Source organism: Cupressus sempervirens, chromosome 1 (genome assembly GCF_028749045.1).
Source record: "Cupressus sempervirens isolate cs-2001-9-10 chromosome 1, ASM2874904v1, whole genome shotgun sequence".
Lineage (NCBI taxonomy): Eukaryota > Viridiplantae > Streptophyta > Pinopsida > Cupressales > Cupressaceae > Cupressus > Cupressus sempervirens.
In genome coordinates, this window is record NC_143118.1 from 444,135,917 (window position 1) to 444,162,441 (window position 26,525).

At 33.8% G+C, this 26,525-nt stretch overlaps 1 pseudogene; it reads right to left on the reverse strand.

Moving 5' to 3' along the window:
• The window catches only part of LOC149578210 (uncharacterized), an 87,263-nt pseudogene that overhangs the window by 51,776 nt on the left and 8,962 nt on the right, over positions 1 to 26,525 (reverse strand).

Below are 26,525 nucleotides of genomic sequence, written 5' to 3' on the forward strand. Positions count from 1 at the left end.
ATTTGGCTCAATTAAAAGTTACAACAACAGAAAAACATTAAATCAATCGGCTCCACAAGACAATTAAACTTAATTCTTTACAACCATAAAATTCTTTGCTGCCCGACCCAACTCGGTGACCATTGCTCTAGAATGGTATCCCCAGTGTTAACCAAGTGAAGCTCAGTAAACATTTCAAACCTTGCAACTTTCTTCAGAGACTGAGTTAACTTGGTAAAAACTGACCTTCCTTCATTTACCGAGTGAGCTTGGTAAAATCTAGCCTTCCTTTGCTTATCGAGTGAGCTCGGTAAAAGCTAACTTTCTCTTTGATGACCAAGTGAACTTAGTAGACATTAAACTTGGTAAACATTGACTTTCCCTTTGTTAACCTTGGGAGCTTGGTTAACATTAACTTTCTGCTACAAGATGCTTTAATGCCCGAGTGAGCTCGGTAAAAGCTAACTTACTGTGTAATGTATAGGAATGTTCAGTAGACACTATAAATTGCTTTGTCGACCGTCTGAACTCAGTAGACTCTGTCTGATGGCTGATATGACATTTGTGTAACATCAAAGACAATACACAATTAACAAATGTATCCAAAAAATTGTTATTTGATCTTGATGATGTCATGTTGTGACATGTTTTGACTCAACCATTTTGGAGTCTTCAATCAGTATTACTTTGAGATGCTTTTTGGTTGCTTATTAAGAACCAATGATTATTGTGATTATCAGAGATATCTTCAGTTGCCACTAGAGAACTATTGTGGTCATGATTATCTATGGATGCTTTTCTTTTGCTCATGGAGATTTGATGCTCTTTTGCGAATTATCTTTTGGTATTTTTCCAGTCGCTTGTATAGGACTGTGGTGATTTTGTGATTTATGATTCCATGAGCTTAGGGTAGGTTACCTACTTGTAGTGATGCAAAGTGGCTTGCAATGGGGGCCAGGGTCCTAAGAGGCTACCAGGGTAAATCATTGTAAGTTGTCTTAATAAGTGAAAACACTCACACCTAATACTGACTTAACGAACCTAAAAAGATAATTGTTTTGTTCTCGCCCATGCCTCGAGTGCTAGTACAGACTAGGATGGGAGTAGAGAGAACGCTTGGTTGTGACCTTGCATTTTGTAGTATGCCTCGTCTATTTGAGAGGATACTAGTGGTCGTACAGGGATCACTAGGGGACCGAGGTCTATTGGGAGACTACCAGGGTAACTCTAGCGTGATCTATGCGATGACACTTTCCCACTTGCATAGTAGGTTTCCTACATGTCTTTGTGTGCCTCTGGGATTAGATTTTGATTTTGTGATTGGAACCTTTGAGTTAGTATACTTTTAGGATTCCTGGACTTAGAGAGTATTTATGCTATGTGATTTTGATAACCTGTTTGGGACTTGAGATTATCTCCTCAGCGCAGTGGGAGTGGACCACTTAGGCTCCACACGGTCGAGTGGTAGTGCTTTTTCCACTCTTACCATTTGAGACTCATTTGAAGACATCGTGGCTGATGCATTCTCATGTTGGCATCTATCTTCATTCTGTTCATGGATTATGGTGGTGGACATGTATCCTTATATTAATGATTTGCATATGTTAGATGATGTTATCTTATGCTTTACTTTGCATGTTAGATTTCTTTTCTGCATATGATGTAGTATGTTTTTAGGAGTGAAATTCCTACTATGTCAAAACCAATGATCTTTTCGATGATTTGGGATGTTATGCATGAAGGGATGGCTAGGACCCACGATGGTCTAATGATGCTATTAATGGTTGGGAGGTACTGTACACTTAGTTAATTATGTTTGATGATATATGGTTATCTTTTATGATGATGTATTGACCTGATATATCTTCTTTGTCACTGCTAGGAAGGACTACCAAAACCCACTATAAGTTGCACCATTCTATTCTCTTCCCATTTTCCATCAAACCTTCCCGTATGGTTGTTGTGAAGGATATCCTCCTCCCAACATTGATTCTGTAGACCACATTGGATGTTCATGAATCATAGAATATGCCATTATGTATTACTAGCAAGATCACATCAACACAAAGTTACTACTTCAAAGTGTAAAGCTTGAGGCTGCCTTATTTAATCTGATATTGATTTATCTATTAATATTGTTATTCATTAAATAGTATTTTACTATTTAATCATTATTATAATCACTTCAATTATACTATATATTATTATTTTTATTATTTAATATTATGATTATTTTTGTAAAAATCATATTTATTGTTATTATTATTATATTATATTATAATATAATAATAATATATTATAATATTTAATTTCTCAAAGTAACGTATTCTTTATCCATTTTATTATGATTTTATTACATTTATCATTAAATTCTATTACAGGAAAATAGGGAACATGACAATTAGTGACATAAAATTGCTTTGTTACTGAAATTTCAAATGTTGGGCAGAAGCATTCCTAATAAGATTTTACATTGATTGGAATATCCCCTTCTAACATTATTGCAATGTGGATTTCACTCCTCTAATCAATGGCATTGCATGAGTGGCTAGTACAATAGGAATAGCATATAGATAGGTTATAGTTCCTTAATGGAATAAGGTGGTTGAGTTGGAGAGGTAATTCCTTATAGGACATGCAAGTTATCCAGTTCAGATTTAGTAATCTCATACTTCAGAATCAATTGGATCACCTATAGTTAAGAACTGCATCAGATTTAGTTATCTTAGACTTTCATTAACTAATTGAGATTGCTTGTGATAAAAGGAATGAAAGAAAGAAAGCACAAAATATGCAAAGCATTGGAAGAAAATCAAAGGCATTTCTTCAATTTAAAAACATAAAATCAAAGAACTTTTTATTCTCAGGAGTGTGATAGTTATGTATAGCAGCTCATGGCATTTGGAGATGGAAACCTTCAAAAGTGGCAATCCAACTATCTTGGGTATTAAAAGCCTCAAGGAACAAATGATGTTTCAAAGTGTCATCAGGATCATAAGAGGTATTATTTGTGCATTTAGTTTCCATGTGTGTTTCAAAGTGTTTACAATGAATATTTATTGCTAGAATATCTCTCTATCTATTATTTGTGCATTTAGTTGAGGCTCTTACATCAAGTATGGTGCACATGCCATGGGAATTTTGTGAAGTGAACACCCAAGCTCTTGGGACCATTACAACTTGTAGCTTCTTAGCTTTGAAATTCCACTACCTAAAGCACAAATTTATGTCCAGTTGTGAGTACAGTAGAATGTCTAACTTACATTTCCTTCTTACTATACTTGCTTCTTTCTACTAAGGGTTACTTTATCATATATTATAATATATAATTAAATTTGAAACATTTTTTGCATTCAACATATAGTTAGAAAAGATATAAGAACAAGACAAAATAAAGATACTCCTGACTCCCACATAGAAAATTAGTGTATCTTACCTAAATCTAAATTACTTTTTGTCATTTAAAAAAATTGGAGAACTAATAAATTGATGTGTGCTTACCTCATCACCAGGTGAACAAACTATTAAATTAGCTTGCATGATGCATTGTTTTGCTCCATTACTAACCACAATCTAGTCAAGTGTGTATGAGAGGCCATTTTTCCTCTATATGTCAAGCAAAACTTGTTTATTTTTCCTTAACTGGTGGTATATTAGTCAGAAAACATGCATGCTTCCATGTAAGGCCCAAAGGAGACAATTTTATGGAGGAAATTGAGTAGAATGAGAAGATTAACCTTTTAATTTATTGCAAATAGCAATTCAAACCTCCACGGTTCCTACATTTGGAGTATATCGAGTATAGCCTTCCTGGATTACCTTAATACTTGCTTGTACAGAAGGGTGAAATTTTATCAAAATAGGTAATCTACTTTTGAAGTTATTTATAGTTTTATATTATATCATGTTCTAGATTAGATAAACTCATTAGCTTCTATTTTTTGTCTAGTCTCTCCTCAGATATTATGTCTGGTGTATTAAAATTAGGTTCCCCAACTGTGAGTCTAATAATAGGAACTATGTTCTTTTTGTTAGTTGATTTTGATTGGATAGATACTTTTGAATTAAAAGAGTTCTTTGAAAATATTCTAAAATTTTGTACAACATGAAAAAAATAACATACAACACTATTAAAACTAATAATATGTCATGTGTAAACTTAAGTGCAAACATTGGAGCTTTCCATAGAATTCTAAGATCAATCATAGAAATAGAAGTGAGAATTTTGTTTAACATAGAAACTTTTTCATGTTTGGATGTTTTACAAGACTACATTATTCATACTTTCATGCTTAATAAACCATACAAATGGTAGTGAATGATCATTTACATTACAAAAGGAAATATTTAAAAAATTCTCATCCTACATTTCACTATTCCATGATGTCACTTTTCATTTTGGAATTGTGAATACTAACTTCTATTTTATTTTAAAAATCCCCCCTTATCAAGCATATGGTTCACTAGAATATGGATGAAATGAAACTTTTTTAGACTTTCAATAAGCTCAAATTCACATGGAACATTTTTTAGATTGTCATAGGAATTTAATTTTAGTATCTCAAGGTGTCGCATCACTACATCCTCTAATTTTGGCAACTCCTCTAAAAATGAAAAAATAAAAGTAACATAGCTGAGGAAATCCCAAAACTTCCCAAACCATTTTGGAAAATCCTCACTATTTGTATTTGTTACCAACTCCAACTTTATAAGTTAGGCATCATTTCTAGTGTAGGATATTAAACACAGTGGCAATTCTATGACTTTCATTACATCAAATTTAGAAACCATAGATCCAAACTGACATTGCACTATACTTGTGGAAGGTTAGTCTAAATAAATAATATCCCAATCAAGATTCAACTCATTTCCATCTTCCATGATGGGCTCGTTCTATCTTTCAAGCTTAATCCAACATGCCATTTTATGCGAAACACTAATTAAGACTAACTAAAAGCATTGACACAAGAGGATTGAGAGATTTCATTATTTGTACCTCTTGATTGAAGAACAAATTCATCCAATATATCCTCTACAACCCAAGTGATCTCTACAACATGAAGTAGACATCTTTTCATGGGTGCATAGTGTGCACTCTAGGTATATGCATCTCTGAGAGAATCTTAAATTTGTGAGCTTTTTACTCAGCCATTCATAGTCACTTCTAAAATTAGAGACAAGTGAGACCTACCTATTTATGTCTTCTATCACATCCCACCAATATTTTCAAGAACACCAACCATGGTATAGTTAACTACAAAGATAAAACTTGAAGCACTCTTAAAATTTGATGCCTCCTAAAAACTGTGATCAATACTAAACTATAGCAATGTGAATAGAGCAAGTAAAATGAAGCTATTTCTATGAGAATGGATAGAAAGGATTCTCAGACTTCCTAGGGCCCAAGTTATTAAGCTCACTTTTACTTTAACTATGATGTTCTTTTCTTTCACAATTAATATAATAATTCTAGACTTAAATTATTCCCCAGTTTTAGCACCATTTTTACTTTAATTATTTCCTTCATCTTTTTAATAGTGAATATGATAACTCTGGACTTTAGAAAATATCCCTCTTTTAATTTAGCTTTAAAAAAAAGGTAGACCCATCTTATTTGATTTATGAGGATGTTTATTTTATGAAACAATGAATAAAACTCGATCTCTTCTTACAACTACAAGTCTGAAACAATGCACCCTGTCATAATGCAGGACTGTATATACATGTTGATTCACTCAACATTGCCCATAATCATACAGGAATGTTGTTTTTATTTGAAATCACAGAACCTGGTGGTCTGATTTTTTGCAAGTAAAAAAAAAATCAGACAAGTTTGTATTCCTACAGGATAGCATTTGGTTTTTGTAAAGTTTATTTAAACAAAAAATAGGTGAAACCCTATTTTTATTTGTATGCCCCAAGTAGACTTGTAGGGTCATACGTTTCTATTTTTAAAAAAGGCTTAGCAGGGGAATCAATTTTGAAAGTGGAATATTCTTTTGGGAGACCTTTTTAAAATTATTTCCTTTCAATCTCCTCTTTCTAAAATTTTTCCTATCATCAGATCTCTTCTAGATATGCGGTGGTCATCATGTTGCATAGCAAAGTTGTAAGTATTTTATCATATGCAACATGGCAACCATTGCAAAACATAAAGATGGTGATGGGAAATAGAAAAATGGGTGCCAATTTTTCATTATTTTAAAGTTCTTGATGGTCAAACTGATGTTAGAAATGTTAGTATCAGAAAAATGGACTAGTTTGAAGGTGCTCTATTTTTTGTCACCAGCTTTGGCAAAGTTTGAGAGGTCTCTATATCATGATCAAAAAATCAAGGAATCCTGTTGGTAGCGACATAGCACCTTGCTTGAAAAGATGGAATGTAGCAACAGTTATATTAAATAGCAACTCCTAAAAGTCTTTAGTCAGCACATAATCATTGTGGCAAATTGGTAATAATTAAGAACACATGTGTTTTTCTTGTGTCAGATTATTAAAGAATGTGGTGGTTGCTATGTCACGACTGAAAAACCAATGTTTTATACTGGTAGCTATATAGTGCCTTACCAAAAAAGACAAGACATGGCAGGGCTCAATTTTATCATGTTTTAAAAGGGATTAAAATATTATATATGATTTTCTAGCATGTCAAAGTGTTTCCACATCACATATGACATGGAAAAGAACTCAAGAAAAGAGTAGATGAAGAGTTGGGACCGTCAGATCAAATTTTCATCAATGACTATCACCAAGTTGCTATCAAGAACTACATGATGTTTATTCCATGTAACATGGTGACCAGGGGAAGGAATGCATGGGCCCACCATAGTTGAAGTAAGATAATAGCAAATTCCTCACTATCAGATCAAATTCACATCAATGCTAGGCACTAAGTCATTATAAGGTATTGCTTGTTTTTTAATGGTAGCAATATAATGACCAAAGGAAGAGATCGAGGGAACCACCATAGTCATGTTAAAATAGTGAATAAGTGCACATCATCAAATTATAATGAATTCATGGTGGTCATTATCTCACATATGAAAACTGCTCACTATTTATTCATGGCAACATAGTGAGAAGGTGAAACATGTCCATAAGTGCTAGTGGGTCTGGTGCTAGCAGTAAAAGAAAGGCTTACATGGAGAAATTTTATTGGGTTGACTTCTAGATTGGCAAGTAGAAAATGAGTCATCTTTTATTTTATTGTTAGATCGTCAATTTTTTTGAAATTGATGGCATATTTTTAAAAAAAGAAGGTGGTGCCACTCTGTTCTCCTTACAGTTCATTTATGAAGATTGAAAGCTCCTCGTGTGAACCACACATGTTCTTGTTTAAAGGTGTAACATGTTTTGGGAAGGAAATGGTCTTAAACAGAAAATAGAAAGGAGAAGCTCCGCCAGTTCAACTATGGAGTGTAGATATGACTTGGGATGCAGAGAATGCTAGTTTTTTCAAGTCTGATAGGTACTTTGCCTCAAGGTTAAGGTGCCTCTTATTAAGTGACAATCCCAGAGTTCCTAGGGCACTAGTAAATGTTATCAGGCCCATGGATAATCCTACTGGTCTAAAAGTATCACATAACTAGGGAGATATTATACCATACTCTATTTTAACTATGTTTATAATTAATGGTTTTAGAGGGACTCCTCATGTATTGCCCTACTAGGTGCCTCTAAAAATTGGGATAGTTGAGATATTGTGGCAGTTGGGAGGATTGAAGGAAAACTATTTCATAAAAAGAGAAGGAGGCTCAATTTTCCCAACTTGCACTGTAGTCCACCATTTTGTAATCACAAAGGGTGGTTGATTGTCTTTATACAAATTACTAGACCAGTATAAGATGGTTGTATCTCATTCCCATTTTTGTGATACTGAGGGATTCTATGATTTAGTTTTTAGATTCAGAGCTAAACTTGGTTCCATAAAACATGAGCCTTATTACCCTAAGGATATAATAAGGAATGAGTTCTCTTTGTAGGAGCAAGAGACCAAAAAGGAGAAATGGAGGATTTTTCCAAGAGTTTTGGAATTTATTCAATATTTTGACAAGGATTATGAGCCTCTAGATAATGCAAAAATAGAGGTAAATAAAATAAATAAACTCGTGATAACTTTTCCTGAGATAATTGAAATAATGAATGAGAAGAAACAATTCTTCATTAATGCATATCCTAATAAAGCCAAGGAGGTTATGAGAAGGCTGGCATTCACACCCAATGTTGGAGCAAGACAATTAATTGTCCAAAAAAGACTAGGCTACAATGTGATCCAAACTAAGAAGTCCTCTATGGACAAAGAAAAGAAAATAATAGAATCAACGAGGCATTAAGGAAAGGATCTAGCACTATCTCCTCACAGTCAAATGACACTGGATTAATGGAAAATATAATTATAAAGAGAGTGGAAGATACAACCCATGTGGAGGCTACACATTTGAATGTTGGTACATCTCACCTAGCTTTGGCCACTACAAAAAGAGGTGAGAAGGAAAGGTTGGAGTTACAGGCTAAGTATGAGAGTTTTGGAGGCTTACAAAAAAGAAGTTCAAAAAAGAATTGAACTTGAAAACAAAATGAGGGGACAGTCTTCTAGACCAAAGATCACATACACTCGCCCACTAGTAGAGCCTTTTCAATCCACTCCCCTTATTGAGATTCCTAAAACACCATAGAGGCCACAGTACTATACAACTAAAGATTTTGAAGAAGAGAAAAGTAAACTTTGGGCATTACATGTAGAGTTGAATGTGCAGTATGAAGATAAATTGTGAAAGGCTCTCATGTATTTGGTTGACAAAATTGAATGGCCATTATTCTATGATCAATTGTCAAAGATAATAAACATATCGAATGAAATAAAAGCAAGTGATGAGGCTTTGAAACCCATTGTCAATAAGTGGAGCAAGAGAAGGAAAGAGGTTACATTGTTGTGTTATTCTATTGTAAGATCTTCACATGACCACATTGAAATAACTTATGATGTTGCTAATGATCTTCCAAAATTTGATAATAAAAGAGTTGAGCAACAAAGAAGAATTTTTAGCTACTTGGATAAGTACAAAAGTAAGAAATTTGATTTATTCCCACTTGCTTTGGATAAGAAGAATAAACTGAAGAGTAAAGATGAATGGGCCAAATAATTAGATGATTTATTTTGTTTGAGAATGAATAAAGTCATTAACAAAATAGGAAATGTGTGGTGGGCAACCACTACATAAGAAATGGTGAAGGTCCAATTATACTTCGATTCCTTAAAACAAGATTTTGTTAATATTGATAAAGAGGCTGAGTATGTGATCAAGAAGCAAAATAATATTCTGTAGTTTTACTAGCTAGACAACACACTTTTTGAGAAGTGGATGGTAGATATTGCTTTTGTTGAGTAGTGGGAAGAAGTTGAAAGTGATGATAGTAAGATGGATCAAGATGAAATACAGATCATTAATTCACCTTCAACAGATCAAAGGAAAGAAGAAGACAAAGAAGCAAAACCATCTCAAATGGAAAGTATTGTGGGCCAGATGGATGATGTGACAGAAATAAAATGGGGTATAACTATCACCTTGATAGTACATGATGATGTAAGTGGAAATGCTAGAGTTGAAGTAAATTTGTAGGAATCAGAGCCTAACACATCATTGGAAAACTTGATAGCTACATATATTGATTATTCAAATTAGCAAAAGGCCAATCATGGAATTTGTAGCATTTGAAAATGTAACAAAAGTGGAGGCTATCAAAAGGAATATTGTGATGAAAGGTTTTCTATTACACACAATTTTGTCTTTTATGATAGTAGAATGTAAATATCTTTTGGCTTAAAGGACAAATATCATTTTCTCTAAGCCTAAATCTTGTTGCATCTCACCCTTTATAAGTGACATTCCAGAGCTAGAGAAAGGGTCAAAATTATTGTCTTTCTAAGTCCTTACTAAGTCTATTCGGTCTAGCCTTTTGATGAATATTTTGTGATATATTTTCCCTGCAAGTTTATGAGAATACATTAATTTGATAGGATTTAGATGTTTTTTCTTGAGTTATTTTGAGTCTTCTTCAATTGTATACAATTGTTTTCAAAATGAAATTAATACAAACATGAACTATCACCACGTCTTTTCTAGCTGAATCTTGTCTCCATTTCTTTTACCTGGTTATTTTGAAGTTGTATAAGCAAAGCTTGTCCAGATGAATGCAATTGAATCAAATTGTATATCAATTCACCATTGCTATTAGTTCAATGAATTAGATAAATGCTTTAGCGGTATTGATAGGGTCTCCATGGTAATAGGAAGGATGTTTGTAAGTATGATTTTCAATAAGAATTGTTGATAATGTGGATTGTAAAGAAATCAATCGAATCCAAGAATTGAATGGACTCTGAATCCCAAAGGATGAGGCACTGGTCTATTAAATTCAATCTATTTGTGAAGAAATCATAGGCAAGCATCAAACTCAAATCAAAAATCAATTTTACTTTACTATTCAAAAGAATTATCAATACTAGTTAGCACATGTTTACACTCAATCTCTAAGCCTTAGTTAGCTACAATTGCTAGAAATACTTGTTAATCTAAGAAGAATTCTAACCAAATATGCTTATAAGGGATGTGTATTATCTTAAAGTGTCATGGAATGAGCAAAGTATGTATATGTCAAAAGTAGGAGATGAGAATCGGAACAAAACTAAGAGATTCTTGCTCATTTATATTCATTTCTATGAACCATCCCTCAGGTACACCCACCTTGGTTTTGCAAAGCCTAAAGAGTAGGAAATCTATCTTGATTTTGTTGTAGTTGGGTCCAAATAAGAAACACATTCAATTTTTTATAGGAAGTAGCTAATCCCTAGATTATTTTTGTTTTTATTATCTTGGTATTGAGTAGTTTGTTACTTAATAGTTGAAAAAACACCAATAAAATGGCAACTCTTCTAGGGAGTTGCTTAACACATATGTGTGAGTAAAATGTACTATATTTTCTTTGGTCTTGTTGTGTATGTATGTGTCAAATTATTTTAAAATACTATTTATGGTTGTAGTGAGCTTGTTTTAGTGAGAAACCTTGAGAATTTAAAAAGAGAGAAAACAACCCTAGTGCCATAGGTTTACATTGATGTATACAGCTTTTATGAAGTGTCTTATCTATCAAGCAAGAGTTGTAGTCATATGTTTTTTGTGATTGGTCTATTATGTTATTAATTTATTTAGTATTTTCTTGTATTTTTTCCTTTGAAGTTAGAAGCTATCTTACTATCATATTTCCCCTAAAATAGGGTGGTGACTTAGTCAAAGTTTTGAAGCTAGTGTATATTTAACAAGAAATTCTCTTTAATGGTTGATAAAAGGAAGAATACAAGAGCTTGCACATGGGCCAATCTTGATGTACCCTTATATACTAATTTGACCCCAAGTGGTAGGAAAAGTCAAGGCCAAAAGAAGGTAGATTTGAATCCCACCTGGAAACCCAAAGGTAATACATTAGTAAATCCTCAATATCAACCAGTGGTAGGAAGGGAGTCTTCTTCATTAAGTTACAAGTCAAAAACTACAAGGCTTATGGGGGGGATATTTAGTACTCCACTGCAAGAAGACCAAGTTTATCATGATAAGAATGTTTCCTCGGTAGGAGATACGTTTCATAGATGAGATATGAACCATAGGCTAGGATATGGGAATGTCATGAAAGATCCTAGAACAATTCCATATATGGAGCCTAATCTTATAGATCTTGACGACCCTATTGATTCAGAGGCAACTTCTATAAACCCTAAGGAAGTATTTTTAGAAATATAAGTTCTAAAGAAATGAGTCGCAAAAGAGGATGCCAAATGTATCTGTTTGGAGAAGGAAAGAGAGCAAGCCACTATGAATGTTATTATTGAAAGAGATAACCTACTTAGGAGGATGGCTACTTTGAAGGAACAGAACAAGAAGTTCAAAGAAAGGACCTCAGTCCTTCATGCTGATGTGTTTGGGGATATAGATAGTTTAAGGTCTAAAGTTCTAGAACAAGAAAAACTCATGAGCCAAAGGCAAGAACCTATCATTTCTCAAGTCCAAACCTACAAACCTATCCAAGAAGATCCTATAGAACCTACTATGAAACCCACAAATTAAGGAAAGGGTAAAGCTATAGGAATTCAAATAAATGAACCCCAAGCTGCATTAAGCAAATTCATAAATCCTCCCATATCTAAACTGGACCTTGATCTTGAAAAGGCTAGAAAAGAAAAAGAGGATCTGGAAAAGGACTTGAGAAGGTTGAGAATGAAGCTCAAGCAAAAAAAACTAGGAGAAAGATTCAAGTTATCAAGTCTAACTCAACTTTAGCCTCCTAGCCCAACTTGTCTACTCAAACTAAAACTTTTGCACCTACTTGTGGACTAGTAATATCTAGTCAGATAATGTCCCAGTCTGCCCCTATGTTATCATCCACTACTAGTATTTTGATCCCTACTATCCAAATACAACAATCTCAAGCCAATATTTCTCAAAATTAGGCCAATATATCAAGCACATCAAATGCTACTAGTTTTCAAAAGAATCCTATATATATGTGAAAAAATTTAAACAAATATCATTCATAGGGATTCTTAGTTTCCCTCATCCCATATCTTTTGATCTAAGAGATAAAGTTGTTACATTCTCTAGAAACAATGTTGTCACTAGAGAGGAAGACTTGAGAGTCTTTGTAGACATGTTGAATGATTTTGAAGTTGAGCATGAAGATGTGGTGATGAAACTATTTGTACATTCATTAATAGAAGATGTCATGGATTGGTTTAGGAGATTACTAGATGATTAATTCAGTTGCTGGAGTGATATAGAAAAATTATTTAAAGAACAATATGGAGACAATAGTAATGCTAGATTTATGTTGAATGATTTCAATAACATCAAGGAAAACCCTAATGATCCTACAATTGATTTCAATGTAACATTTCAAAAGGGAATGTATAAGTTGTTTCAAGTTATGAGATTGAATGAGGATGTTTTTCTTACAACATATTTTAATGCTTTTGATAGCAAGGTGGCTTATCAGTTGAGGGATAAGGAGCCTAAGACTTTGAGGGATGCTTTTAGAATTGTAGTAAATATTGAAAATAATAGGAAAGCATCCAGTAAGTTAGAAAGAAGGGATGACCCAAAGTTATTCAATGCTAATAATAACAAGAATGAAAATGATAAAGTTCTAGTAGGGAAAAAGCCTGAAGAACCCTCAATAGGTCAAGTATTAGACTTATTAAAATAGATGAATCCATCACCTTTTAGTTCAAAAAAACACATTTTTGGTGAGAAGGCCCTGTCAAATAATAACCATTTCAATAGATAGCCAAGAATGCAGAATTACCCCTATACCACTCAATGGAAAGATGGTAAACCAATTCCCAACCAAACCCAGAATGTAAAAGGTAATTGTACACCAGATCCTCTATAGAGAAGCTCTATTAATATGAATGATTATGTACCATGGTGCATCATATGTCAATCACCCCACTCTACAAATTTTTGTGCAATTTCTTAGTCATTTTCTTCATATCAAAGTACACAACATAAAGAAGAAGAAGAAGAAAAGAGCCATGATGATGTGAGCTATAATATGGTAGGTATGTTTGATGATTGTGTAGATTCTGATTTAGAGGAACATGAGGATGATGTTATTAGTCGAAGACTTGCTTACCAACTATAGATGATGAAAATTATGATAAAGACAAGGTATGTAATGTATCCTCAAATATTGATAATATAAACTTGAGAATTCCTTCAAAGGAGGAGATTGACAAAATTATTGCAGAAATGATTTCTCAAGTGCACAGTAACTATAACCTAAGGAAAGCCTAAAAATATCTGAAGATTTGTGAAGACATGGCTAGCACTCTAAGTGTTTTTTAATTGGTTGGTTCTCTGTTAGGCAAGAAATCGGAAGGGGAGAATCTTGTGGGAGGTACTAATCCTAGTGGGATAGAAGACCAAAATGAGGAAAATCTAGCAAATTCTGTAAGAATTATAAATGTCGGTACCACTAGTTATGGGGTCTAGGACCTTTCTTTGGATTCTTTTACTGCAAATCATGTGCTTGGTCAAGTACTTAAGAATGAGAAGAATCCTTTGGAGAATGTGGAGGTCAATAACAAGAGGAAAGCATAAAGTCCATGGAAAGGGTTAGCTGATCAAAGGACATGGTCTTCCTTGTTTGGTAGGAAACCTAGTGGAAAATCATCTTTCCATCTGGTTACATCAAAATCTTGCTAGGAGAAAGGTGACTTTCAAATATTTATTCTAGACCCAATCGTCGATTTCTCGATATCTTCTATGGAATTTACTCTTGTGGGAAAATTTATGGGAGTTAGACTAGATATAGAAACTTTGAAAAATATGATTAAATGGAAATGGGTTATCTGTGGTCAAGTTCATATAGCTCCTATGTTGAATGGATTCCTTTAATTTGTTTTTAATTGCAAAGAAGATATGAATATGGTTCTTTGTGGAGGTCCATGGTTGTTTGGCAAAAGTACTCCCCCTATTAAAAAATGGGAGCCAAATATGGATTTATCTGATGCCTTCTTCTTAACTACTACGATCTATGTTAGACTTCTTAGCCTTCCTTTGGAATTTTGGCATGAAGATATCTTTAAGAGAATAGTTAGTTCCTTTGGAGAACTAATTGTAGTGGATCATGCAATGGCTTTGAAATCTAAACTTCAAAGTGCAAGATTATATGTGAAAGTGGCAAACTTGAATCACCTCCCTAAAAAAGTGGAACTAATTTCAAAACTTGCAAAAAGAATACAGGAAATTATATTTGAAGATCTCCCAAATTCTATTTTTCCTATAAAAAATAGGGTCATAGGGTGAAAAATTGTCCTAACAAAAGCAAGAACAATCCTAAAACTAATAAGGAAGATAAAAAGAAAGAAGTAAAAACCCAAAAGAAAGTTTGGAAACCTAAAGTTACTCATGCAAAGGGTGTGAAGGATAACTTGAATCTAGAACTTCAGGAAACTAGTATAATGCCAAATTCTACCTTGAAGGAAAACTTGAGCAGTGAAAATTAGGAGGTTAGGGTGATGTTAGACTCTACCTTACCTAAGTGAAATATAGAGAATATGGTGGACATGACAAAGTAATTAGTTATTTATCAAAAGAATGATACAAACTGGTAAGACCTAGTTGAGATGGAGGAATTAGAGGAGGGAAACATTCTATTGGATAGAAGTAAATTGATGGTGCTGGAAGAATCCCAGAATATCCAGTTTATTGAAAACTAGAATGTTATTCGTAAGCCTCTTGAGACACCCTTGTGCAAAAAAATTGTTCCCTTTAGGAATGATTTTGAATTTGAGGAGAAGAATTTGGAAGGTAAGGATTTGAAACATAAACCAAGTCAAAGGAAAAAGATGGAAAAGAAAAGTAATACAGTTCCTAAAGGAGTAGAAACTTGTAGTAGTAAATTGGAGCAACAAGTCAAGGTGAAACCAAATGTTGGAACTCCAAAGAAACCTGGAAGGAAATCTTCTAGGAAAACTAGAGAAATGGAAAGTTTGTAGAATATTGCTTATGGAAGATAGGCAACTATTCTAGATTTTACCCCTAAAAAAAATATGAAAATAATTACTTGGAATATTGTGGGATTGAATAGTAGTCATAAACTTGACGTTGATAGAAATTTTGTTAGGGAGCATAAGCCAGATTTTCTTTTGCTACAATAAACAAAGATGGAGAAGGATAGAGTTGAACAAGTTAAGTCTTTTAAAGATTATTGTTTAAAAGAAAGTAGTTTAGAAGGAGATTTAGGGGGAACTCTGATGTTATGAAAGAAATCCCACTACTCAGGAACTATTTTAAATGCTAGTAAACATTTCATGGTGGCTAAAAATACTAGCATTGACCAAAATAATGTATGGTATATTTTTAATATGTATGCTCCAAATATAAAGAACTCTAGGAAAAAGGTATGGGAAACTCTTTTTCATATAAAGAGTAAAGACTACTTTGGTAGATGGATCTTCATGAGGGATCTTAATGTTCCTCTTTATGACCATGAAAAAAAGGGAGGTAATGTGAGCCAGCTAGACGAGAGACTGAATCTTATGGATTTCATTAATAAGGAGAGTTTAATGGACTTGGATCTTCATGGAATTGAGTTTACCTATAGTAATAAGAAGCTAGGTGATGATTGTATTCAGGCTCGATTGGATAGAGCTCTTATTTCTCCTAATTGGACTAAAGAGTTCGTATGTAAACTAGAGGCACTATAGAAAATTAGGTCGGATCATTTCCTTTTGATTTTTTCTGTTGAAAAGGTTAATATCAAAAAAAAAAATTCTTTTAGGTTTGAAAAAATGTGGATGCAGCACCCATAGTTTGAGAGTAAATTGGCTGAATGGTGGAACATAGATGTGAAGGAACTGCTCTTTTTAGAGTGGTTTCAACATTAAGAAATGTTAAAAAGGATGTTTAAATCTGGAATAAAAGAGGTTTTGGTAATATTTTTGAGATTATATCAAGTATTAAGGAAGAGCTACAAAATATTTAGGGCAAGATACAGAAGGAAGGTTACACTCTTGACCTTGTTAGAGAAGAGAATGAAAAATTGGTAGAGTATCATGACATTATTATTAAAGAGGAAATTTATTGGAGGCAAAGATCTAGATTGGTTTGGCTAAATGAAGGAGGTAAGAATACCAAGTTTTTTCATCTTTCTACTCTAAAGCATAGAGCTAAAACTCGTATCTCATATCTTAAGAAGGGTAATTTGAATATTACTAAGGAAAAGGATATTTTGAAAGAGATGGTCTCCTTTTTTTCTTCTTTGATGACATCTAACTCTAACATTGATTCTACTCATCAAGCTAAACTTTTAAAGGTGATTCCTTCTCTAATTACTGAGGAACAAAATAAATTGTTAGGTTCCATTCCTAAAGAAGAAGAAATTTTAAAAGTTGTTTGCTCCTTAGGAGGGGATAAGTCTCCAGGACCAAATGGTTTTCCCATGTTCTTTTTCCAAAAGGCATGGAAACTGGTTGGAAGAGATGTATGTGATGTTGTTAAAGAATTCTTTGGGGCTTAAAGAATGCTAAAGGAGATCAATTTCACCTTCCTATGCCTTATTCCTAAAAACTTTGGGGCTGATCCTCTAGACCAGTTCAGGCCTATTAGTCTATGTAATTCTTTTTATAAGATTATTTCAAAAGTCCTCACATCCAAGTTGCTTTTGGTGCTTCTGTCTCTTATTGTTGTTCAGCAAAATGGTTTTGTCCCAGGTAGGCAAATTCTAAACTCTTTTATTGCTTCTCATGAGAATATTCATTCTTTATCTTGCTCTAACAATCAAGGTTTTATCATGAAAGTTGATATTGTGAAAGCCTATGACAGAGTAGAATGGGCTTTTCTTGTTAAGATTTTATTGGCTTTTGGCTTTAATCATAGGATTGTGAGGGCTATTTCTTAGTTGATCTCTACTACTTCTATTGTTGTTCTAGTGAATGGTTTCTCTACTAAATTATTTAGTCCCTATAGGGGTTTGAGATAGGGAGACTCTTTATTCCCTATTCATTTTACTATTATGGCCAATTGTTTAGGGAGATGTATTGGGAAACTAGTTTTGCAAGGGGATATTAAAGGTTTGCAGCCTTCTTCTCAGCCTCTTACTTGTTCTCATGGTCAATTTGTTGATGACACTATTTTTATGGGAAAAGCTAAAGTCAAGGAAGCCAAAAATTTCAAGAAAGCCTTTAGTTTGTACTCTTCTACTTCGAGTCATTTGATAAACTAAAATAAGAGCTCTTTATTTTTTATTAATACCCCTACCCTAATATAGAAAAAAATTTCCAAAATTCTAGGGTGTTCAATAGGATCTTTTCCTTGTATTTACTTGGGTCTTCCTTTGGGACCTAAAGCTCCAGATTCTTTTTGGGAAGATCTCATTAAGAAGTTCAATAAGAAATTGGTGGGTTAGAAGGGTAACCTTTTGAGTTAAGCTGGTAAAATTACCCTCCTTAAAGCTTGTCTCCAAAGCATCCCCACTTATGCTTTGAGTCTTTTTAGAATTCCAAAAAAAATTTTAGATACTATTGAGAAAATCCAAAGAAATTTTCTATGGTCTAGAACTGAGGAAAGGAAGAGAATGGCTCTAATAGCTTGGGATCAAATTTGTAAGCCTATCAGGGAAGGTGGATTGGGAATCAAGTCAATGTGAAGTATGAATAGAGCTCTTTAGCCAAATAGGGATGGAGAGTTTATCATGATGATGAGGAATGGAGTTCTATATGAAAACATAAATATATTTTTAATGCTCCTTAATTATCTATTTTTTTGTCATCTCTTGATGTTCTTTCCCCTTCTACTATTTGGGGGGTTGTGCAAGGAACTAAGAATACCTTAAGTAAAGGATGTTCGTGGAAATTTGGAAATAGGTAGAAGGTTAGATTTTGGGAAGATATTTGGATAATGGATCATCCCCTAATTGAGGAATTTGAGGATAGAACCCATATTGACAAATGCAAACAATTGTATGGGACTCTTGTGGGACATTACTAGCATAATAACAATTGGGTTAACCTTGTTGATGTTAACCAGGCTTTTCATAATATCCAAATTATGTTGAATGCCTTTTCTTTGTATCCCCTTGAGGAGGATAAGATGATATGGAGTGCTAATTCTAGTGGTCATTTCAAAGTTTCCTCTGTTTTCAAATCTAAGGAGAAAGGTAATCGCCCTTTATGGACAAAAGCTTGGATAAAAGGTCTTATACCAAAAATAAATATCTTTTATTGGATCTTTCTTTAGAATAAAATTCTTACTTAGGAAAATTTGCAAAAGAGAGGCATTAATGTGGTTAATAAGTGTAGTCTATGTAGAGAAGGTTATGAAGATGGAGATCACTTTTTTTTAAACTATACTAATAGCCAACAAGTATGGAGCTCTATTCTCAACTTTTGGAATATTACTTGGGTTCATCAAAATAATATAGAACATTATTTTAAGAGTTGGATCTGCCCATCTAAGGATACTGATGTTGATTTCCTATGGAAAATTACTCTTTCCCATCTCTGGTGGGGTATCTAGAAAGAAAGAAATAATAGAATCTTTAGAAATAAAGAAATGCCAGAGTGGGTGCTTGGCCAAAACATTGTTAGGAAAATAAAGGAAAATTTTGAGTCCCAAAGAAAGTCTAATAAATATTTTCAAATTGAAAATCCAATGTTTTCCAAAGGCTCTAATATGAAGAAAGAAGATTAAAGAATAAATACTAGATGGAAGGTTCCTCCTATGGGATGGATAAAAGGGAATTTTGATGGTGCAGCTAAGGGAAACCCAGGCAAAGTGAGTTGTGGAGGATTTTTGAGAGATCACAAAGGTAATATAATAAATGTAATTTCTATACATATTGGTATTTCTAATTTCCATAAAGTTTAGGCTATTGTAACTCTATATATGATGAGGTTAGCAATGAAAACTAGTTTTTGGTACCTTTGGATGGAAGGAGATTCCTTGAACATTGTGAATATGCTTAATGGTAAAAGTTTGATAAATTGGTCTATTGAAGCTAGTGTAATCAAAATTAATTCTTTAATGGATAAATTTGAGAAAGTCTTTATATCTCATTCTTTCCGTGAAGGTAATGTTGTGGCTTACTAGATCAAAAACCAAGCTATGTAGCAAGAGTGTAAGATGACATGGCATGATGACTTAAGTAGGAGTGTGGATTTAAAATCTCTTATTAATTATGATAGAACTCACGCAACAAAGGGAAATAGTTGCTAAGATTATCAATTTAATGATATAGGGAAGTGAGGTTATAGAAGCCAGTGTTATTTTCCCAGGAAAGTACATAAATGTGATTATTATCCTAGCTTGGCACGTATGTGTTTTTATGAGTGCCTTAGTTGTTTTAATGAATTCCTTGGCTTTGCTTAATACTTTGTGTCTACCTGTCTACTCAACTTCGGCATTTCACAATGAAAAAAAGTCTTTGGAAATGGGTAAGGAACCAAGAAAATAGGAACCTAAGAACTATAAAGCATGGAACGCCAAAGCCTTTATTCGGCAGATTCTATAGAAGGGTAATGTCACCACTTATCTAGAGCACCTTCATGGCTATAAACCACAAGTCACAAAGGAATTCTTCAAAAATTAGATCAAGGATAGGGTTTCTATGCATAGGGTAATGGTGCATTTGTCTGAAGATTTCATAGCTAAGGTGATGGGCTTGCTAAAGGAGGACATAAAATTCAGTAAGGAAACAAGTATTTCAAATATTGCATTTAAGAAATTTCCAAAAATGGATGAGGAGGAAAATAATTTGGAGAAGAATCGTGACTTTAATGAGCTGGGTCAAATTAAGGTTATCTGGCAAGATGTTCTCTCTTGCATGCATGACTATTTTATTTTAGATGGTAGGGCTAAGTGTGTTCATAAATTTCACTTTTTGTTCCTAAATTATTTTCAGTATAAGCACAGGATCTCATTTCCTTTTTATCTGAGATTTTCTTTGCTCCAAAGTCTTCAAGCTCATAGGAAAAAAGAGTCCCATTCAATTTTACATGAAGGCTTAATCCTACTAATTGAGAAAAACTATAAGAACAAGGCTATTGTGTCTTCCCCTCACTCTAAGAAAAATATGGGCTTTGATAGTGAAACCTACTCTAGGAAGTGTAAGGGTGAGGAAGGGGTTAGTGGGAGAAGGAGGGGTCTGAAGCAAGAAACTCCTCAGAAAAATGTGGAGGAGATTACTGAGTTTGAGAATTTAGATCATAATGATGAAAAGAATATGGAGGAGGAGAAGAATATGGATGTGGGAGATTTCAATTCAAACTTGGAGGGTTACTCTGGCAGTAAGGGTGAGACTGGTAAGGATGAGGCTAATGAAAGCAATGATAAAAAAAATAGGGTTGGATAATGTTGGAGAAGAGGAAATAAATCAGAGTGAGCATACCTAGGGAGTGAGGGATGAAAAAGAGGAAATGGTGAAGGAAAAGGAGGACCTCACTAGCAAGGTTGTTGTGAATGTAGAGGAAGATACAAGGAAAGAGACGGGTTAGTCTACTAGTAAGGAAGAAATGGGGAAGGAGAAGGATGAATCTATTGGTAAGGACACTATGCTTTCTTTCCTACATATTGCTAAGATTAAGGTTGATTCCTCTCTTCAAGTTGACTCCTGGATGTATAATGAGTTAATGAATTTGAAAAGAAAAGTGGGAAAGATGCAATAAGACTAGGAAGTTGACTGTGCAAAGATCATTTAGATGGAAGTTTAGGTTGGTAATATACTAGATAAATTAAAGGAATATGAACACAAACTTCATCTTTTGATCAAAGAGAGTGGCAATAAGATAGATCAGGTTACTTCCAACATTTATGTAGCTACTACAAGCTTAGGGAAAAGAAATAATGAATAAATCATGTCTCCTAGTGTTCCAAGTAAAAGAACAAGATAGAGCTCAAAAGAGAAGGTAGCTGTGGTAACTGGGGCACTTGTTGCTGATACCATCCAAAGCACTGTGGAGGTGGGAAAAGAGGTGGTAAAAATGATCAAAGAGCTATAGTAGTAGCTAGTGGTGTCTTTGGTAACTAGTCTCTGTTATGGTGGTGGTCCTGGTAACTGGTTTTTCGTCTAGGTTTTTTATCTAGTTTTTGTTCATTTTGTTTAAAAACTAGGTTCTAGGTCCTTGTAAAACTTGGTTTCTTTTTATGGTCCTTGTAAAACTTGATTTTGTAACTTTTAAACTGTAGGTTTTAGGTCCTTGTAAAACCTAGTTATGCTTATTGGTTTATCTTTTTCTTTTCTGTTAAGGGTTTTAGGTACCCTTCAAAACCTATTTTTACCTTAATCTAAAACTATAACCTGAGCAATAGGACATTAGAAATGATATTGGAAAATCTTCTGGTATATTCATCAATGATATTACACACAAGATGAAGGATGAGAGTAAGAAGACTCATACTGAGATAGAAAAGGCCAAAGATAGTAAAATCAAGAAGTGGGAACCTAAAAAGAAAGTGCAATTTCAAACAAGTGATACCCCTAGAATAGTAGTGCAAGAAAAGAATTCAGCATCTGATTTAGCCAAGTAGTCTGTAGTGCCTACTATTTAAAGGGCTTCCACTCCAAGTATGCTTGTGAAGCCCACTGTGTCTGAACTTATTGATATGATATTTATGTTTTCACAAATTACTGTCAAAGTGCCTTTGTCTAAATTATTTAGAATCGAGGAGCATAAGAGTAAGGCATTATCATGGTTGGCTGGGATAGGAAATAATAATAATATGGTTGAACCAAGTGCCTTTCAAAAAACCCCAGTAGTGGTAGAAGATAATGGTATTATATATCAAATCCCACAAATCTTTTTGAATGATTCATCAGTAACCTACATAGAAGATATTAACCCATTTTTTCTCAGTTTGATCATAAAAGGAAAAACCCTAAAGAAATGCATGGTAGATTTTGAGGCATCTAACACCATTATGCCTTTTAAAGTAATGGAAGCTTTAGGTATGAAGGTAGATACTAAACAAGGCATATGTATAGGTATGGATGCTAGAGAAGTCCCTATTATAGGTACTATCAGTGCACTACCATTCAAGTTAGTTGCATACCCTGAAGCAGAATTGACCACGTCAGTCCTTGTGGTTGACATCCCCCCACATTATGGGATGTTGCTCTCTAGAAAGTGGAGTGCTGCTTTGGGAGGTAGTCTACAATGTGACTTATCTTATGCAACTTTCCATATAGGTGATAAGGTAGTTAGGGTAGATAGAGAGCCAAGGGTCAATAAAATTTTGGGAGAAGGCATTGATAAGGATTCAACTTGCTTTTTGAACAATGGTGTAAATGGTTTTTTAGGGCAGAATTAATCATGCAAGAAGTAGAGAAATTTCCTGTTGTGATTGAACATGAAGTAGAATGTTGTATGGATTCACCAGTTCTATGGACTATGTACTTTGATGGGGCTAGTTCAAAGAAGGTTCAGGGGCAGGGGTAGTTTTTGTTTCTCTTCAGAAGAATACCTTCAGATATTCATTTACTCTAAAAATTTCTTGTACCAACACTATAGCAGAATATGAAACCCCATTGTTAGGACTAAAAGTTGCCACCCATCATGGAATCAAAAACTTTGCATGTCATAGGTGATTTTGAACTATTTATTTCACAGATAAAGGAAACTTATGCTTCAAAAAAAAAAAGGTTCAAACAATATAGAAATGTTGTTTGGGATCCAATAGGGTTTTTTGATGCATTTGGTATTTCATGGAGGGACAGAAGTCAGAATAAAATGGTGAATTTACTATCAAATGTAGCAATCAAACCTAAGGAAATGTCATTTGCTGGAATCTCACAAATGGAAGTTTAAAATAGACCTTCAATACCTGACAATATTGAAAATTGGCAACTTTTTGAAGATGACAAGGATATTATAAACTTCATGTTAAGTGAGGACAAATACCATGGTCAAGAAATGGATTGTAGTGATTTAATTGAAACCATTGATGGTAAGGAAACTATTTTTGGCTAGGAGATTATGTAGTTGAAAACCAACAAGGTACCTAGGGGGCTAGTGGTTTTGGAGAATATTTTTGATAATCAAGATAGAGTAAAACCTAGAACTAGGGACCCTAAGCCTCAAGAATTAGAAATAAATCTTGGTACTACTGAGGTTCCCAAGAAGGTTTATATTGGCCAAAACTTTCCTATTGAAATTAGAAAACCACTGATTGATTTGCTGAGGAAGTACAAACATGTTTTTGCATGGTCATATGATGAACCTAAGGCTTATAGGGAAGATCTGTTCCAACATGTCATACCACTAAAAGATAATGAAAAACCTTTCAGATAGAAATACAGACCAGTAAATCCCACTCTAGCCCCCAAAATGCAAGAGGAGTTGATGAATCTAAGGGATGGAGGGATAATCAAGACAATTAGACATTCCACCTAGATTTCAAATTTGGTACCTATCTAAAAGAAGAATGGAGACATAAGATTATGTGTAGACTTCATAAATTTAAATATTGCATCGCTAAAGGATAATTATGGACTACCAAATATAGAAGCTATATTGCAATAGGTAACTAGTTCTGAGCTAATTTCCATGATGGATGGGTTTTCAAGATACAATCAAGTCCTTATGAAGGAGAGTGAAAAATTTAAAGTAGCTTTTAGAACTCCATGGGGAACCTACATATATGTGAGGATGCCATTTGGTTTGATCAATGCAAGTGCCACTTTTCAAAGAGTTGTGGATGTAGCATTCCTTGAGTATATTGATAAATATATGGTGGTATACCAAGATGACCTTATAGTATATTGCAAGAAAGTCGGTGATCATTGTAGTCATCTAGAAAAGATCTTTATCAAAGCCTTGGAATATGGGGTATCTTTAAATCCAAAGAAATGTACATTTGGGGTAGCTAAAGAAAATTATTGGGACACAGTATTAAAGGATGGAGTAAAGATAGATCCTAAAAGAGTAGCAGCTATTGACAAGGTGCCTAAGCCAAGAAATGTAAAAGGAATAAAATCTTTCTTTGAGCAAGTAAACTTCCTAAGGAGGTTTGTTACAAATTTTGCTAAGATTAGTAGACCCATTTCAAAAATGCTCAAGAAGGGAGTTATTATCAACTAGGATGGTGAACCTTCACAATAATTTTTGGACATTAAAACTACCATAAAGAATGCTCCAGTCCTTAGAACTCCAGATTACACAAAACCAATGCACATATTCTCTTTTGCATCTTCTCATACTATAGTTGCAGTCTCATTACAAAAGAATGAGGAAGGATATGAACAACATATTGCTTTCTTCAATTTATAGCCTGCTAAACTAAAATATGAGATAAATGAGAAGCAAGCATATGCCTTGGTGAAGTTTGTTAAGGCTTTTAGTGTTATTTGGTAGGTGTCATTGTTATTGCATTTGTACCTAGTACAGCTATCAAGGACATTTTTTCTCAACAGGAGGTGCAGATGGATCAATAGGATCCAAGAATTTAACATTGAAATTTAGATCACAAAATTAGTAAGAGGTCAAGGATTAGCTAAGCTTATGGCTTAATCCAACTTAGATACTAATCATATCAATATAGTAACAGATGATTTGAGGTTAAACTTATGTTACATGGACCATTGTGAATGGTATACTAATGTCATTCATTATTTACAACATATGGAAGCCCCATCTCATTTGACTAAAAATGAAAAAAGAAGCACTAAGTTACAAGCCATTAGATATATTATTGTCCAGAACAACTTATGGTGGAGAAATTTTGAAGGAGTGCTACTAAAATGTGTTGATCAAGAAAAATCAAAAGAAGTGTTGAGTGAAATGCATTTTTGAATCTGTGGAGGATATTATAAGGCCAAGATCACTGCACAGAAGGTGATGAGAGCTAAATTCTAGTGGCCTTCCCTTTTCAAATATGCTTAGATAATTATTAGAAAATATGATGCATGTTAGAGATTTGTAGGCAAATTAAAATTTTCAAGAAACACACCATTAAAGCTAATGGAAGTTCAAGAACCATTCCAATAATGGGGAATGAATTTCATAGGCGAAATCTCTCCTAAGTCTAGTACTAGTTATTCATGAATATTGGTTACTACTGATTACTTCACAAAATGGGTAGAGGCAATTCCTATAAGAAATGCAACTAGAAAAATTGTCGACAATTTTTTGCTAAATAACATCATTTCAATGTTTGATTGTCCTCAGAGGATTATGACAGATAATGCAATGTTTTTTAGATCTAAGGAATTCATTAAATTTTGTGATAAGTATGGGAGTAAAACATTAGCATCTTCACCTTATCATCCCCAAGGAAATGGACAAGTTGAGTCTACAAATAAGACCTTGTTGAAAGTAATAAAAAGAACACTTGATGATAATAAGAAATCCTGGGATTCTAAATTGCAATTAGCAATATGGGCTAACAAGGTGATTATAAGAAAGGCTATAAGAGTGGAACCCTTTGATATTGTGTATGGAATCCAGGCATGGACGCCTCAGAACAATCTAATGGGACTCTATAATTATATCCAAACATATGATGAGGATATTATTGATGATACGTAGGAAAGACTGGATGAGATGGTACGATTGACTGAAACTAGTAAGGAAGCATCTCTCAGAAATCAGAAGTTGCAACTATAGGTTAAGACACTTTATGATAAAAGAATAGTGAGTAAGAAATTTGAATTTGAAGATCTAGTCCTCATGTGGAATGCTAGGATTGAGGATAAGGTAAATCATGGAAAATTTGATCCTATATGGTTGGGCCCTTATCTAATTGAAGCTTCATGGGGAGAGAATTCTTATTTGTTGAAGGATATATCACGTAACATTCTTGAGTTGTCAGTTCATGGATAGTTCTTGAAGAGGTATTTTTGCTAAAATACTTATTTTATCCATGAATAGTAGTTTTAGGGTTTCTATACATTTGTATATCTTTTTTGTTTTTGTGTATAGTTCTTGTGCATAGTGCTCTCCTAGTGTGGTTGCTCTCTCAAAAACTGTCACTCTTTGGTATTTGGTATGCTCTACCAAA